The 16,880-nt window shown below is 39.4% G+C and overlaps 1 long non-coding RNA gene and 1 pseudogene across 1 annotated transcript in view; one reads left to right on the top strand and one right to left on the bottom strand.

Annotated features, from left to right (window-relative positions):
• The window catches only part of LOC137220658 (uncharacterized), a 231,570-nt gene that overhangs the window by 179,526 nt on the left and 35,164 nt on the right, over positions 1 to 16,880 (top strand). The window lies entirely within an intron of this gene.
• Positions 3,544 to 5,160, bottom strand: LOC137221224 (histone deacetylase 2 pseudogene; annotated as a pseudogene).

Below are 16,880 nucleotides of genomic sequence, written 5' to 3'. Positions count from 1 at the left end.
AAACATACTTTCACAATAACACTGAGGAAAGAAAAGAACTCGCTGTGAAGTGTTGGTAGTTCTTCCCCAGGAACCATAGTTAGTATTCAGCCACTGTCTGTATATCTACTGTACATGCCCTAGTAGAAGGCAATGCCAAACATGAGACCCTCTGCCATCCTCCGAATAAGTCCCCCCATCCCCCCTCACCAAAAATTTTAGAGATGTACCTAAAAAGCACCAATCACCTACGTATAAATACTTAAGTTATTAACTTAGTTACATATATTTAATCATTTTTTACACTTATAAAATTGATATTTTAATATCACTTTATATATTATTTCATATTTTACATAATGTTACTATAGTCATATTTTCTCCACTATTGTATTTCAGTCTTATTCCAAGCCACAACACAGTACTATGACAGTTGTTTTCTTTCATCCTGCAGTTACATATTTTCAACATCCACTATGTAACCACTTACTGTAATATTTTAAAAAGTGATATTTAGAAGGCTTGTGCCCATCAACATCCACTCTTGCAAATATGAGGCCATTCATACAAGGGAAAGAAAAAATAAATATGTATTAAAGTTCACCGATTCCACTTATAAACATCAGAATCTTGCATTGATTATGAGTGTTTCAGGATAGTGTGTCTTCCCTGCAAAGAATGGTGTTATTAGAAATAAAATAAGGATGAGAATATCCTCTAGTAAGAAACTCAGAATATAAAGCAATTCCCTCTTTTTTCCAAGGAGTGATTTTGGGGAAAACCTTGCTTGGCATTGGAGTGTACTCAGAGTTAATGATTTGCTCTCTGTTACCCCACAAAGATTGAACATCACTCTAAGTTTTCATTGCTGCTGAAAGGGTGAAAGTAGATTACCAGCAGAAGTCAGAGTTCACAGGAAGAAATCTAATAGAAAGACAGCGTAAAGGACAGCGAACAGAAGACATTTGACTTTCTTTTGGCATGCAGTAGGGGAAAATTTACATACAGTGCAATTGTTTGCCCCCAGAGATAGGAACGTATGCACTGGATTACAGAGCCAATACCAAAAAGCTCCACATTTGGGGGCATGAAAAAGTAGTAGGACATAGCTGAGGAAGAGAGAGAGAAGGAAAGTAAGCAAGAAGGGCAGGGGTCTATTTAGTTGAATAACAATGCTGCTTACACCAGGGCATCCTCAAGATTCTGTCTTTGGGCTTTCAAGCATTGGGTTCTTGGAAACCATCCTGTCTTGACTCCCACCCCCATATGCACTCTCACTGTATTTAACATTGTGGCTGAGGCTGGTGTTCTAATCCTGGCTGGGCCCCCAGACTTTTGTATGGCCTTGGTGGCTCTTCTCATGTGTTCAGAATTGTTCATGATATTGATGCCTTCACAGGGATAGCAGCATTCCATCAGAATGACAGGCTTCCAGCTGTTGGCAGCAGCTTGCTAGCCTCCACGTTTGATATTAGAGACAAAGAAATTAAAGCATTCTTCTGGAGGATGGGTGGAGAGCCCTGGTTTTAAATTTCCCTTCCTTATCTACTTTGCAGGGTCTCAAAATGATGGCCCTCGAGGTACTTTCCACAGTCTGCTTACCTGGCTTAGTACACGCTGATACCTAAAACCCTGCTTTGTAATTTCCTCTTCCTAACTCTGTAGGCACTTTTCCTTCTAATTTTGGACAATCATTGGCATGATTTGGAAATTGCATTACTGCATATCTTTTAAAAAGAGTCAGTGTGGATAAATGACCTTTTCTATTATCTGTATTTTTCATTCCTTTCACAGTGCTCCATTGGCCAGAAATACTGACAGCCACATGGATTTAAACATGCCATGTATGGAGGGTCCTTAAAAAACTGAAAATAGAACTACCATATGACCCAGCAATCCCCACTACTGGGCATATACCCTGAGAAAACCATAATTCAAAAAGAGACATGTACCACAATGTTCATTCAGCACTATTTACAATAGCCAGGACATGGAAGCAACCTAAGTGTCCATCGACAGATGAATGGATAAAGAAGATGTGGCACATATATACAATGGGATATTACTCAGCCGTATAAAGAAATGAAATTGAGTTATTTGTAGTGAGGTGGATGGACTAAAGTCTGTCATACAGAGTGAAGTAGAGAAAAACAAATGTCATATGCTAACACTTATATATGGAATCTAAAAAAAAAATGATTCTGATGAACCTAGGGGCAGGACAGGAATAAAGATTCAGGCATAGAGAATGGACTTGAGGACACTGAATTACAAAAGTTTCTTCACGTATTTTAAAATTTAATTATTTGTGGGTTTTAGCTGTTGTCATTATTTTCTCCCAGTCTGCCACTTTATTGATAAAGCTAACAGCCTGCCACTTCTGTTAGCTTTATCAATAAAGGTTTCCTTCGTTTGTAATGTGTTCCAATACCTGATATATCTTCTTTTTTGATTTTGCCTTAACTCTTTGAAAATTCTTATTTTTCTACATAAATTTTGGAATTGTTTTTCATGTTAAAAATTTCACTCTGGGATTTTGATTGTAATTGCATTGAATTTAGAAACTAATCAAGGAAAACTTAATTCGATGATGTCAGAGCAAGGTGTTAATCTATATGTTATTTAATGTTTCATTTGTTTAGGTTTTCTGATTTGTGCTTTAATAGTTTAAAATTTATTCTCTATAAAGATGTTCTTTCTTTGGTTGATATCTACATATTTTATAGTTTTTGTTGCTACCATTAATAGTATCTTACATTCTATTATGTTGCCTATCGAGTTATTGCCTATTCATAGGAACACTATTAAATTTTACACATTGTTTTTATACCTAACAAACTTGCTGAACTCCCTTTTAATTTTAGCAGTTTACTGATTTCTTAGGTTTTCTGTGCATTTGATCATGATATTTTTAACTGGAAATAATAACAATTTGGTCTCCTTCCTTCATGTTCTTAATGCAGTGACCAGGACTTCCTGTACTCTGTTAAAGAATGGCAATGATACCAAGTCATTCATGTCTTGTTCTTGACCTTAAGGAAATTGCAGCTAAACTTTTAAATTAAACTTGATGATTGCAGTAGATGGTTGGTAGAAAGCTCTTATCAGGTTAAAGAAGCTTCGCTCTATTCCTAGTTTTCTAAGAGTTTATTAAAAAAAACATAGATATTGAATTTTATCCAGTGCTTTTTCTGCTTTTGTTGAGATACTCATGTAATTTTGCTTCTTTAGTTCATTAATGTGATGAATTATTTTAATAGTTTTATATTTTCACTTCTTAAACCATTTTTCTTAAATGGGCCCTATTTGATCATGCTTTAATTTCATCATTGAATTCTTAGTATTTATTTATTATTATTATTATTTTTTTACCAAGTACAATTTTTTAATAAAGATAATTACAAAAGATGGAAAAATCAGCTCAGAACGGCCAATTACTTCTTGAATAGAGCAGTTTTTTGACATAATAACACATCAGTTTTAAATACTATCACATAAAGCATGGTGGAGAAAAGAAATTCTGCTTCATAATTAGAAAACTCACAGTAAAACTTGCCAAGAAAAACAAAACCAAAAAAGCCATTTTGAAAATAAATACAGTCCATGACAAAGTAGTATAAAATGAAGCCAGAAGTCTTCAAAAAGAAAACATTTTTCTTCCCAATATTTTCTCACTGAAAGTGATGAGACTCTCAAATTCAGGAGTTGCTGAGCTCTTCTGATTTGGCTCCTTTGGTATCTGTTTTTTTCACCACTACTGTCCTTGGACTTATCTTCTTTAACATCTGTTTTTTTGTCCTCCGTTTCCTTCTTGTCTTCTTCAATTCTAGCTTTCTTTGCTCCTTTCTTATGATCAGCCACATTTCTGCGACCTCCCTCTCCTTCGTCCTCAGAATCTGAGAATTCTTCATCACAAGCTATCCGTTTGTCTGATGCCCGAATAGAAATTCTCTTGTCTGGATCTTCTCCATCTTCATCTCCACTGTCTTCATGAACTGCATCTTCTGGAATAGCTTGCATTTGGACGCCAGCTGCATGTGGCAACTTGCGTAAATTTTCAGATAAACGCTGTTTTATCTTTTCCGTATATTCTGGAGTGTTCTGGTTTGTCACGTTTGAAGGACTAATATGCAGTTTGAAGTCTGGTCCAAAATTCTCAAAGTAATCATTATATGGCAGTTCACTGGGAATCTCACAATCAAGGGCAACAGCAGTCTCATATGTCCAACATCGAGCAACATTGCGGATTGTGTATCCACCTCCCGCAAGCAGCAGTAATGGTAAATTGAAAGTTTTTACAACTTCTGCACATTTAGCATGACCTTTGACTGTCAAATTGAAGCAACCAAGCCTATCACCGGATAGTGAGTCTGCACCACACTGTAGCACCACAGCAGTAGGTTGATACATCTCCATCACTTTTGAGATAATAGGCTTAAATATCTGCCCATATGATTCATCATCTATACCATCTCTCACTGGAAAATTGACAGCATAGTATTTGCCTTTTCCTGCACCAATATCCCTCAAGTCTCCCGTTCCAGGAAAGTATTCCCCATATTTGTGGAATGATACAGTCATTACACGATCTGTTGTATAAAAAGCTTCTTCAACACCATCACCATGATGGATATCAATATCAATATATAAGACTCTCTGATGATACTTTAGTAATTCAAGGATGGCAAGCACAATATCATTAACACAACAGAAGCCTGATGCTTCTGATTTCTTAGCATGATGTAATCCTGCAGCCCAGTTAACAGCCATATCAGTTTGTTGTCGGTTCAACTTCACAGCCCCAGCAACTGAACCACCAGATGAAAGCTGACAAAACTCAAAGAGCCCATCAAACACTGGACAATCTTCTCCACCATTAAATCTCTGCATCTGCTTACTATACTCGAACGTGTTCTCTGGTCTTATTGAACGTAGAAATTTGATGTACTCATTGCTGTGGTATTTTGTCATTTCTTCAGCAGTGGCTTTATGGGGACTATATATTTCCATTTTTCTATACAAGCCATAATTTAGCAGCAAGTTATGGGTCATGCAGATCCTATGAGGTTTCATGGGATGACCCTGTCCGTAATAATAATTTCCAATATCACCATCGTAGTAGTAGTAGCAGGCTTTCTTCTTGCTGCCTCCCTGACTGTACGCCATGGGCTACCCGGCCACCACCGCCTCCGGCTCCTCCTCTGGCTGCTGCTGCTGCTGCTGCCGCGGCTCGCTCGGCGGGAAGAGAAGAGGGCTGGGGCGAAGGTGGGGGGGGTGGGTGGCAGTGCCGCGGGGAAAGGCAGGCCGGAGGGCCGGAGGGAGGAGAGGAGGGGAGTGCTGGGAGGGCTCGGTACCGCCCGGCTGAGTGGCCGAGAGCACCTATTATTATTTTTTTAACATCTTTATTGGAGTATAATTGCTTTACAATGGTGTGTTAGTTTCTGCTATATAACAAAGTGAATCAGCTATACATATACATATGTTCCCATATCTCTTCCCTCTTGCATCTCCCTCCCTCCCACACTCCCTATCATACCCCTCTAGGTGGTCACAAAGCACAGAGCTGATCTCCCTGTGCTATGCGGTTGCTTCCCACTAGCTATTTATTTTACGTTTGGTAGTGTATATATGTCCATGCCACTCTCTCACTTTTGCACAGCTTACCCATCCTCCTCCCCATATCCTCAAGTCCATTCTCTAGTAGGTCTGTGTCTTTATTCCCGTCTTGCCCCTAGGTTCTTCATGACCATTTTTTTTCTTTTCCTTAGATTCCATATATATGTGTTAGCAAATGGTATTTGTGTTTCTCCTTCTGACATACTTCACTCTGTATGACAGATTCTAGGTCCATCCACCTCACTACAAATAACTCAATTTTGTTCCTTTTTGTGGCTGAGTAATATTCCATTGTATGTATGTGCCACATCTTCTTTATGCATTCATCTGTTGATGGACATTTAGGTTGCTTCCATGTCCTGGCTATTGTAAATAGAGCTGCAATGGACATTTTGGTACATGACTCTTTTTGAATTATGGTTTTCTCAGGGTATATGCCCAGTAGTGGGATTGCTGGGTCATATGGTAGTTCTATTTTTAGTTTTTTAAGTAACCTCCATGCTGTTCTCCACAGTGGCTGTATCAATTACATTCCCACCAACATGGCAAGAGGGTTCCCTTTTCTCCCCACCCTCGCCAGCATTTATTGTTTGTAGATTTTTTGATGATGGCTATTCTAACTGGTGTGAGGTGATACCTCATTGCAGTTTTGATTTGCATTTCTCTAATGATTAGTGATGTTGAGCATCCATCCATGTGTTTGTTGACAGTCTGTGTATCTTTTTTGGAAAAATGTCTATTAAAGTCTTCTGCCCACTTTTGGATTGGGTTGTTTGTTTTTTTGATATTGTGCTGTATGAGTTGCTTGTATATTTTGGAGATTAATCTTTTGTCAGTTGCTTCGTCTGAAAATATTTTCTCCCATTCTGAGGGTTGCCTTTTCGTCTTGTTTATGGTTTCCTTTGCTGTGCAAAAGCTTTCAAGTTTCATTAGGTCCCATTTGTTTATTTATGTTTTTATTTCCATTTCTTTAGGAGGTGGGTCAAAAAGTATCTAGCTGTGATTTATGTCAAAGAGTGTTCTGCCTATGTTTTCCTCTAAGAGTTTCATAGTGTCTGGTCTTACATTTAGCTCTTTAATCCATTTTGAGTTTATTTTTGTGTATGGTGTTAGGGAGTGTTCTAATTTCATACTTTTACATGTAGCTGTCCAGTTTTCCCAGCACCACTTATTGAAGAGGCTGTCTCTTCTCCACTGTATATTCTTGCCTCCTTTATCAAAGATAAGGTGACCATATGTGCGTGGCTTTATCTCTGGACTTTCTATCTTGTTCCATTGATCTATATTTCAGTTTTTGTGCCAGTACCATACTGTATTGATTACTGTAGCTTTGTAGTTTAGTCTGAAGTCAGGGAGCCTGATTCCTCCAGCTCCGTTTTTCTTTCTCAAGATTGCTTTGGCTATTCAGGGTCTTTTGTGTTTCCATACAAATTGTGAAATTTTTTGTTCTAGTTCTGTGAAAAATGCCAGTGGTAATTTGATAGGGATTGCATTGAATCTGTAGATTGCTTTGGGTAGTACAGTCATTTTCACAATATTGATTCTTCCAATCCAAGAAAATAGTATATCTCTCCATCTATTTGTATCATCTTTCTTTCATCAGTGTCTTATAGTTTTCTGCATGCAGGTCTTTTTTCTCCTTTTGTAGGTTTATTCCTAGATATTATATTCTTTTTATTGCAAAGGTAAATGGGAGTGTTTTCTTAATTTCTCTTTCAGATTTTTCATCATTAATGTATAGGAATGCAAGAGATTTCTGTCCATTAATTTTCTATCCTGCTATTTTTCCAGGTTCATTGATTAGCTCTAGTAGTTTTCTGGTAGCATCTTTAGGATTCTGTATGTATAGTATCATGTCATCTGCAAACAGTGACAGCTTTACTTCTTCTTTTCTGATTTGGATTCCTTTTATTTCTTTTTCTTCTCCAATTTCTGTGGCTAAAACTTCCAAAACTATGTTGAATAATAGTGGTGAGTGTGGGCAACCTTGTCTTATTCCTGATCTTAGTGGAAATGGTTTCATTTTTTCACCATTGAGGATGATGTTGGCTGTGGGTTTGTCATATATGGCCTTTATTATGTTGAGTAAAGTTTGCTCTATGCCTGCTTTCTGGAGGGTTTTTATCATAAATGGGTCTTGAATTTTGTCAGAAGCTTTCTCTGCATCGATTGAGATGATCATATGGTTTTTCTCCTGCAATTTGTTAATATGGTTTATCACACTGATTGATTTGCGTATACTGAAGAATCCTTGCATTCCTGGGATAAACCCCACTTGATCATAGTGTATGATCCTTTTAATGTGCTGTTGGATTCTGTTTGCTAGTATTTTGTTGAGGATTTTTGCATCTATGCTCATCAGCGATATTGGCCTGTAGTTTTCTTTCTTTGTAACATCCTTGTCTGGTTTTGGTATCAGGGTGATGGTGGCCTCGTAAAATGAGTTTGGGAGTGTTCCTCCCTCTGCTGTATTTTGGAAGAGTTTGACAAGGATAGGTGTTAGCTCTTCTCTAAATGTTTGATAGAATTTGCCTGTGAAACCATCTGGTCCTGGGCTTTTGTTTGTTGGAAGTTCTTTAATCACAGTTTCAATTTCAGTGCTTGTGATTGGGCTGTTCATATTCTCTATTTCTTCCTGGTTCAGTCTCAGAAGGTTGTGCATTTCTACGAATTTGTCCATTTCTTCTAGGTTGTCCATCTTATTGGCATATAGTTGCTTGTAGTAATCTCTCATGATCCTTTGTATTTCTGCAGTTACTTCTTTTTCATTTCTAATTCTATTGATTTGAGTTTTCTCCATTTTTTTCTTGATGCGTCTGGCTAGTGGTTTATCAATTTTGTTTATCTTCTCAAAGAACCACCTTTTACTTTTATTGACCTTCGCTGTTGTTTCCTTCATTTCTTTTTTATTTATTTCTGATCTGATCTTTATGATTTCTTTCCTTCTAACTTCGGGGTTTTTTTGTTCTTCTTTCTCTAATTGCTTTAGGTGTAAGGTTGGGTTGTTTATTTGAGATGTTTCTTATTTCTTAAGGTAGGATTGTATTGCTATAAGCTTCCCTCCTAGAACTGCTTTTGCTGCATCCCATAGGTTTTGGGTCGTTGTGTTTTCATTGTCATTTGTTTCTGGGTATTTTTTAATTTCCTCTCTTTGATTTCTTGAATGATCTCTTGGTTATTAAGTAGTGTGTTGTTTAGCCACCATGTGTTTGTATTTTTTTACAGATCTTTTCCTGTAATTGATATCTAGTCTCATAGTATTGTGGTTGGAAAAGATACTTCATATGATTTCAATTTTCTTAAATTTACCCAGGCTTGATTTGTGACCCAAGATATGACCTATCCTGCAGAATGTTCCATGAGCACTTGAGAAGAATGTGTATTCTGTTGTGTTTGGATGGAATGTCCTATAAATATTAATTAAGTCCATCTTGTTTAATGTATCATTTAAAGCTTGTGTTTCCTTATTTATTTTCATTTTGCATGATCTGTCCATTGGTGAAAGTGGGGTGTTAAAGTCCCCTACTTATGATTGTGTTACTGTCGATTTCCCCTTTTATGGCTGTTTGCATTTACCTTATGTATTGAGGTGCTCCTATGTTGGGTGCACAAATATTTACAATTGTTATATCTTCTTCTTGGATCGTTCCTTTGATCATTATGTAGTTTCCTTCTTTGTCTCTTGTAATAGTCTTTATTTTAAAGTCATTTTGTCTGATATGAGAATTGCTATTCCAGCTTTCTTTTGATTTCCATTTGCATGGAATACCTTTTTCCATCCCCTCACTTTCAGTCTGTATGTGTCCCTAGGTCTGAAGTGGGTCTATTGTAGACAACATTTATACAGGTCTTGTTTTTGTATCCATTCAGCCAGTCTATGTCTTTTGGTTGGAGCATTTAATTCATTTACACTTAAGGTAATTATTGATATGTATGTTCCTATTGCCATTTTCTTAATTGTTTGGGGTTTGTTATTGTAGGTCTTTTCCTTCTCTTGTGTTTCCTGCCTATACAAGTTCCTTTAGCATTAGCTGGTTTGGTGGTGCTGAATTCTCTTAGCTTTTGCTTGTCTGTAAAAGTTTTAATTTCTCCATCAAATCTGAATGAGATCCTTGCTGGGTAGAGTAATCTTGGTTGTAGGTTTTTCTCCTGCATCACTTTAAATATGTTCTGCCACTCCCTTCTGGCTTACAGTTTCTGCTGAAAGATCAGCTGTTAACCTTATGGGGAGTCCCTTGTGTATTATTTGTTGTTTTTCCCTTGTTGCTTTCAATATTTTTTCTTTGTATTTAATTTTTGATAGTTTGATTAATATATGTCTTGGTGTGTTTCTCCTTGGATTTATCCTGTATGGGACTCTCTGTGCTTCCTGGACTTGATTAAGTATTTCCTTTCCCAAATAAGGGAAATTCTCAACTATAATCTCTTCAAATATTTTCTCAGTCCCTTTCTTTTTCTCTTCTTCCTCTGTGACTCCTATAATTCGAATGTTGGTGCATTAATGTTGTCCCAGAGGTCTCAGAGACTGTCCTCAATTCTTTTCATTCTTTTTCCTTTATTCTGCTCTGCAGTAGTTATTTCCACTATTTTATCTTCCAGGTCACTTATTCGTTCTTCTGCGTCAGTTATTTTGCTATTGATCCCTTCTAGAGAATTTTTAATTTCATTTATTGTGTTGTTCATCACTGTTTGTTTGCTCTTTAGTTCTTCTAGGTTCTTGTTAAACATGTCTTGTATTTTCTCTATTCTATTTCCAAGATTTTGGATCATCTTTACTATCATTATTCTGAATTCTTTTTCAGGTCGACTGCCTATTTCCTCTTCATTTATTAGGTCTGGTAGGTTTTTACCTTGCTCCTTCATCTGCTCTGTGTTTCTCTGTCTTCTCATTTTGCTTCACTTGCTGTGTTTGGGGTCTCCTTTTCGCAGGCTGCCAGTTCATAGTTTCCGTTGTTTTTGCTGTCTGTCCCCAGTGGCTAAGGTAGGTTCAGTGGGTTTTGTAGGCTTCTTGGTGGAGGGAACTAGTGCCTGTGTTCTGGTGGATGAGGCTGGATCTTGTCTTTCTGGTGGTCAGGTCCTCATCCGGTGGTGTGTTTTGGGATATCTGTGGCCTTATTATGATTTTAGCCAGCCTCTCTGCTAATGGATGGGGTTGTGTTCCTGTCTTGCTAGTTGTTTGGCATAGGATATCCAGCACTGTAGCTTGCTGGTTGTTGAGTGAAGCTGGGTCTTGGCATTGAGATGGAGATCTCTGGGAGATTTTTGCCATTTCATATTACGTGGAGCTGGGAGGTCTCTTGTGGACCAGTGTCCTGAACTTGGCTCTCCCACCTCAGAGGCACAGCCCTGATGCCTGGCCGGAGCACCAAGGGCCTTTCATCCACATGGCTCAGAATAAAAGGTAGGAAAGAGAGAAAGAAGATAAAATAAAATAAAGTAAAATAAATAAAATAAAGTTATTAAAATAAAAAATAATTATTAAAAAAATATTTTTTAAGTAAAAAGAAAAAAAAACGTACAGACAGAACCTTAGGACAAATGGTAAAAGCAAAGCTATGAAACAAAATCACACAGAGAAGCATACACATACACACTCACAAAAAGAGAAAAAGGGAAAAAGAATATATATATATCATTGCTTCCAAAGTCCACCTCCTCAATTTGGGATGATTCGTTGTCTATTCAGGTATTCCACAGTTGCAGGTACATCAAGTTGATTGTGGAGATTTAATCCTCTGCTTCTGAGGCTGCTGGGAGAGATTTCCCTTTCTCTTCTTTGTTCTCACAGCTCCCAGGGTTCAGCTTCGGATTTGGCCCCGCCTCTGCGTGTAGGTCGCCGGAGGGCATCTGTTCTTTGCTCAGACAGGATGGGGTTAAAGGAGCAGCTGCTTTGTGGGCTCTGGCTCACTCAGGCCGTGGGGAGGGAGGGGTATGGATGCGGGGCGAGCCTGCGGTGGCAGAGGCTGGCAGGACATTGCACCGGCCTGAGGAGCGCTGTGCGTTCTCCCGGGGAAGTTGTCCCTGCATTCACGGGACCCTGGCAGTGGCAGGCTGCACAGGCTCCCGCGAGGGGAGGTGGGGTAGTGACCTGTGGTTGTTCACAGGCTTCTTGGTGGCGGCAGCAGCAGTGTTAGTGTCTCATGCCCATCTCTGGGGTCCGCGCTGTTAGCCGCAGCTCGCGCCTGTCTCTGGAGCTCCTTTAAGCAGCGCTGTTAATCCCCTCTCCTCTCGCACCAGGAAACAAAGAGACAAGAAAAAGTTTCTTGCCTCTTCGGCAGGTCCAGACTTTTCCCCGGACTCCCTCCTGGCTAGCCGTGGTGCACTAACCCCCTGCAGGCTGTGTTCACGCCGCCAACCCCAGTCCTCTCCCGGCAGCCGAAGCCCGAGCCTCAACTCCCAGCCCCGCCCGCCCCGGCGGGTGAGCAGACAAGCTTCTCAGGCTGGTGAGTGCTGGTCGGCCCTGATCCTCTGTGCGGGAATCTCTCCGCTTTGCCCTCCGCACCCCTGTTTCTGAGCTCTCCTCCCTGGCTCCGAAGCTTTCCCCCTTCGCCACCCGCAGTCTCCGCCCGCAAAGGGGCTTCCTAGTGTGTGGAAACCTTTCCTCCTTCACAGCTCCCTCCCACTGGTGCAGGTTCCGTCCCTATCCTTTTGTCTCTGTTTATTCTTTTCTCTTTTGCCCTACCCAGGTACGTGGGGAATTTCTTGCCTTTTGGGAGGTCTGAGGTCTTCTGCCAGCGTTCAGTAGGTGTTCTGTAGGAGTTGTTCCACGTGTAGATGTATTTCTGGTGTATCTGTGGGGAGGAAGGTGATCTCCGCGTCTTGCTCTTCCGCCATCTTGAAGCTCCTCATCGTCATTGAATTCTAATTGCTGATATTTTAATTAGGGTTTTCATGTGCATGTTCATAAGTGAACCTGTATCTATAGACAATTTTGTCTTCTTGCCCTGGATATGGTATTAAAACCAAATAAGTTAGACTCTCTCTTTTTTTCTGATTTGTGTGACAACTTGTATAAGACAGGGAGTTTCACTGTACAACAGCCCTTCTCCCAGTTTTCCAGCATGAAAAAATGGCAACCAGTTATCGGAACAAAAGTAGTGACGTTTTCTTTCACACCCACTTTTAATCTCAGATCCAGGCCCATCTCCCCACCGCCTCTTCCACTGTCCTCTATGTGAGATAATGGTCATGTCTGGATCAGTCCCCCACCCCATATCTGGTAGTTATGTTTTTGTTTTCACCTCCTCGTAGCTCATTCTCAACAGAAGCTGTATCCATTGAAAGCATAAGTCAAATCATGTGACTCTGTTACCATTGTTTCCTATTCACCCCATTGGTGAGGGGGGGATTCTGTGTCTGGGATCAAGCACAGACCATTGTAGCCATTTCCTGGGCACTGGACAGATGAGACTGACGACAGCACATTCACATACACTCACAGTCTAGGGGAGGAGTCCACTGTGCACCACACATGGCCGCATGGGAGTTGCACTCAGGAACAGAGTGAAGCGCCAGGAGTGGTCACAGGGAGGCTTTGTAGTATTAAGAGGGCATGGTGCCCACTGGTTCCCACAGGAGGATGTGATTGGTTGAATAATTCTGGGGTAAGCGGGAACTCTAACTGGTCCAGTTGTTAAGACGGGTGTTTGGCAAGGGGATCTTTTCTGCAGAAGCAGAATGGGGGGCAGCCCTTCTGGTGTGACAAGGCCTTCTTACTTCCCCCCCTACCCATGTCAGTGCAGGACATAATATTTGGCCTTAATTTTAGGCGTCATACCAGAGGCTTCTGGGCCAAAACTTTCTAATGGCAACTGCAAGGCCGTCGTTCATGTTCTGACAATTGGCTACCTCTCTGACCTTATTTCCTATACTCTCCCTTCCCCGACATGTTCTGCTCCAGCCACATCCACCTGCTTGCTCTTACTGAAACTCATCAAATACGTTTTCACCTCAGGCCTTAGGCCCTTGCTTTTTTCTCTACTTTGAATCCTCTTTCCCCAAATATTGCCATGATTTTTTTCTCACTTTCTTCAGGTTCCTTCCCACTCCCTCCCTGTATAGTAAAAAGCATAATTGTACATGCTTTCAAACTTTATATAAAAAGTATCTCTGTATATAGTTTTTCTTCCTCGTTATTATATTTCTGAAATTCATCCTGGTTGCTACATTTAGCTCCGTTTTGTTCGTTTTATCTACTCTATTTAATGTAAACTCTACGAATGCAGCAACGTGTATTTATCTCATATCCTGTGGATGAATGTTTAAGTAGTTTCCAAGATTTTTCCGTCACAAAGATGCTTCAGTGAATCACTTTGCAGGTCTCCTTGTGAATATATATGAGACTTTTTTCTAGGGTGTGTATGAAAATGTGAAATTGTTGGCCAAAGGGTACCAGGAACTTGCTGGGAGTTGGCCTCTAGACATAGGGCTGAGAGAGTTGTATGCAGTCTTCCTCCTGTTGAAAAGCACAGAAGCTGCTAGATGAGTTGAGAGATGCTGAGGCTTAAAAAAGGCACTGACATAAGTAAATGCCGACAGTTATCTCCATGGTTCATCACAGGAGCTTCTGTTGTTTGTGAGCAGAGTCAGTGCTCCTTGTTACTGTCGCCAAGGGCCGCACTGTGAAGCATCTGCTGTTACTGAGGCAACTGGCAAGATGCTCCCACTGGCAGGAGTGGCGGCTGTGACAACTTGTTAAGCTGGGGGGTCTTAACTCTTAGAGATGTTAGACTTTCTCCCTCAGCCTCACAGAAGTCACTCTTTACCTCCAAGGAAGAACCAGTCTTTGTCAATAGCCCTCACTGAGCTGAGAGAATAACCGTTTCCCCACAGGGATCCTGGTGAAAAACAGTCGCCTAGAAACTATGGAAAGAAACTCAAAACAGCTTCAGAGATCCTGAAAAAGAGCCCAGCTTTCAGATTTCTGATGGAGGGTGTGGCCCAGGAAAAAATGGCTTCATTGGCATATGCCTCTATTTACTGTCTCCCTGTCCTAGCTCTTATTCTGCTCTCTCACTTTCCCTCTCTGTCTCTCTTTCTGCCTGTCTCTCTCCCTCTCCCTCTCTCTCTCTCCTCTTTTATCTCTTCATTTCTTTCTTTCTTACTTTCTTCGTCCCTTGCATATGTGTCAGATTTGTTAGTAGTATTTCAAGACCCCACTTTGCCTCTGTAGTGTTCATGTTTTGACACCAGAGGAAGCCAGAGGAGATGTTTAGTACTTTCAGTAAAAATTGAGGGTTCAGAAGAAATGCATGCATACTGAGCCAGCCCCTACCCCATAACTTGTCCTTTGGCTTGGCTCTACAAGCCATGTTCTTGGTATGACTCTCTTGAGTGCATTGTAGAAGTGGTGCTTCCACTCCTGGATGTCACCATGGAGACCTGTGGGTCACAAGAACCTAATAGAGGCCCAGGAAGATGGCTATAATTATCTGTTTTTGATCCTAAACATTTCTCATAGGCAATACCATGATGTATGTACACCCAATTCCCTCAGACACAAGAGCGAAAGGCAACATGGAGTAAGATAAAACGTTCAATTGAAAGTCAGGAGACTTGAGTTTTAGACCTGGCTCTACCCCTATCTAGTTGGTGACCTTGGTCCAGTTACTTAACACTTCAGTTTTTGGCTACTTCATTTTAAAAATGAAGACTTTTATTGGCATATAATTGGTCATAGTAGTCTCTTATAATCCTTTGTATTTCTGTGGTATGAGCTGTAGTCTCCTCTTTCATTTCTAATTTTATTTACTTGAGTCTTCTCTCTTTTTTTCTTGGTGAGTCTAGCTAAAGGCTTATCTATCTTGTTTATCTTTTCAAAACACCAACTCTTAGTTTCATTGATCTTTTCTATTGTATTTTTAGTCTATTTATTTATTTCTGCTGTGGTCTTTGTTATTTCCTTCTTTCTACTAACTTTGGGCTTTGTTTGTTCTTAGTTGTTCTTCTTTTTCTAGTTCCTTGAGATGTAAAGTTAAGTTAAAGACTTCTATTTTGGCTAAACATATAATTTATCCTGGAGAATGTTCTGTGTGTACTTGAGAAAAATGTGTATTCTGTTGCTTTTGAGTGGGATGTTCTATAAATGTCTGTTAAGTTCTTGTGATCTAACATGTATCTTAAGTCCAGTGTTCCTTTATTGATTTTCTGTCTGGATAATCTACCCATTGTTGAAAGTAGGGTATTAAATTCTCTTACATTATTGTATTGCTGTATATTTCTCCCTTCAGGTGTGTCAAATATTTGCTTTATATATTTGGGTGCTCCTATGTTGGATGCAAAAATATATATAAATGTTATAGCCTCTTGTTGGATTGATCCCTTTATCATTATATAATGACCTTCTTTGTCTCTTATTATACTCTTTGTTCTAAAGTCTATTTTGTGTGATATAAGTATAGCTACCTTAGCTTTCTTTTGGTTTCATTTGCGTGGAATGTCTTTTTCCATTTCTTTACTTTGAGTCGGTGTGTGTCCTTAAAGCTGAAGTGGTCCTTTTGTAGACAGCATATAGTTGAGTCTTGTTTTTTTATCCATTTGGTCATTCTGTGTCTTTTGATTGGAGAATTTAGTACCTTTACACTTAAAGTAATTATTGATATGTATGGACTTACCATTGCCGTTTTGTTAATTATTTTCTGGCTGTTTTGTAATTCTTTTGTTCTCTTTCTTCTTCTATTGGACAACATAGTATAAATTTCTGGAAACATAACATACAAACATGAAGAAATAGAAAATCTGAACAGACAAATTACTAGTAAGGGGAATGAATCAGTAATCAAAAATCTCTCAACAAACAAAAGTTCAGGACCACATGGCTTCACTGGTTAATTCTACCAAACATTTAAAGAGGAATTAATACTGGTCCTTCTCTAACTATTCCAAAACAACAGAAGAGAAGGGAATACTCCCAAACTTATTTTATGGAGCCAGCATTACTGTGGCACCAAAACCAGACAAGGACACTACAAGAGAAAAAAAGATTATACTCCAGTATCCCTGATGAATATAATACAAAAATTCTCAGCAAAATATTAGCAAACTGAATTCAACAATTCATTACAAAGAGTATACACTATGATCCAAGGGGACTTTTTGAGGGATGCAAGCATGGTTCAACACCTGCAAGTCAATCAATGTGATATATCACATCAAAAAAATGAAGGATAAAAATCATATGATCATCTCAATAGATGCAGAGAAAGCATTCGACAAAATTCAACATCCATTCATGATAACAACTCTCAACAAAATGGGCGAAGAAGGAACATACCTCAACATAATAA

The sequence above is a fragment of the Pseudorca crassidens genome, chromosome 3, assembly GCF_039906515.1.
Source record: "Pseudorca crassidens isolate mPseCra1 chromosome 3, mPseCra1.hap1, whole genome shotgun sequence".
In the NCBI taxonomy this organism is placed as follows: Eukaryota; Metazoa; Chordata; class Mammalia; order Artiodactyla; family Delphinidae; genus Pseudorca; species Pseudorca crassidens.
This window is presented reverse-complemented; position numbering and strand designations above follow the sequence as displayed.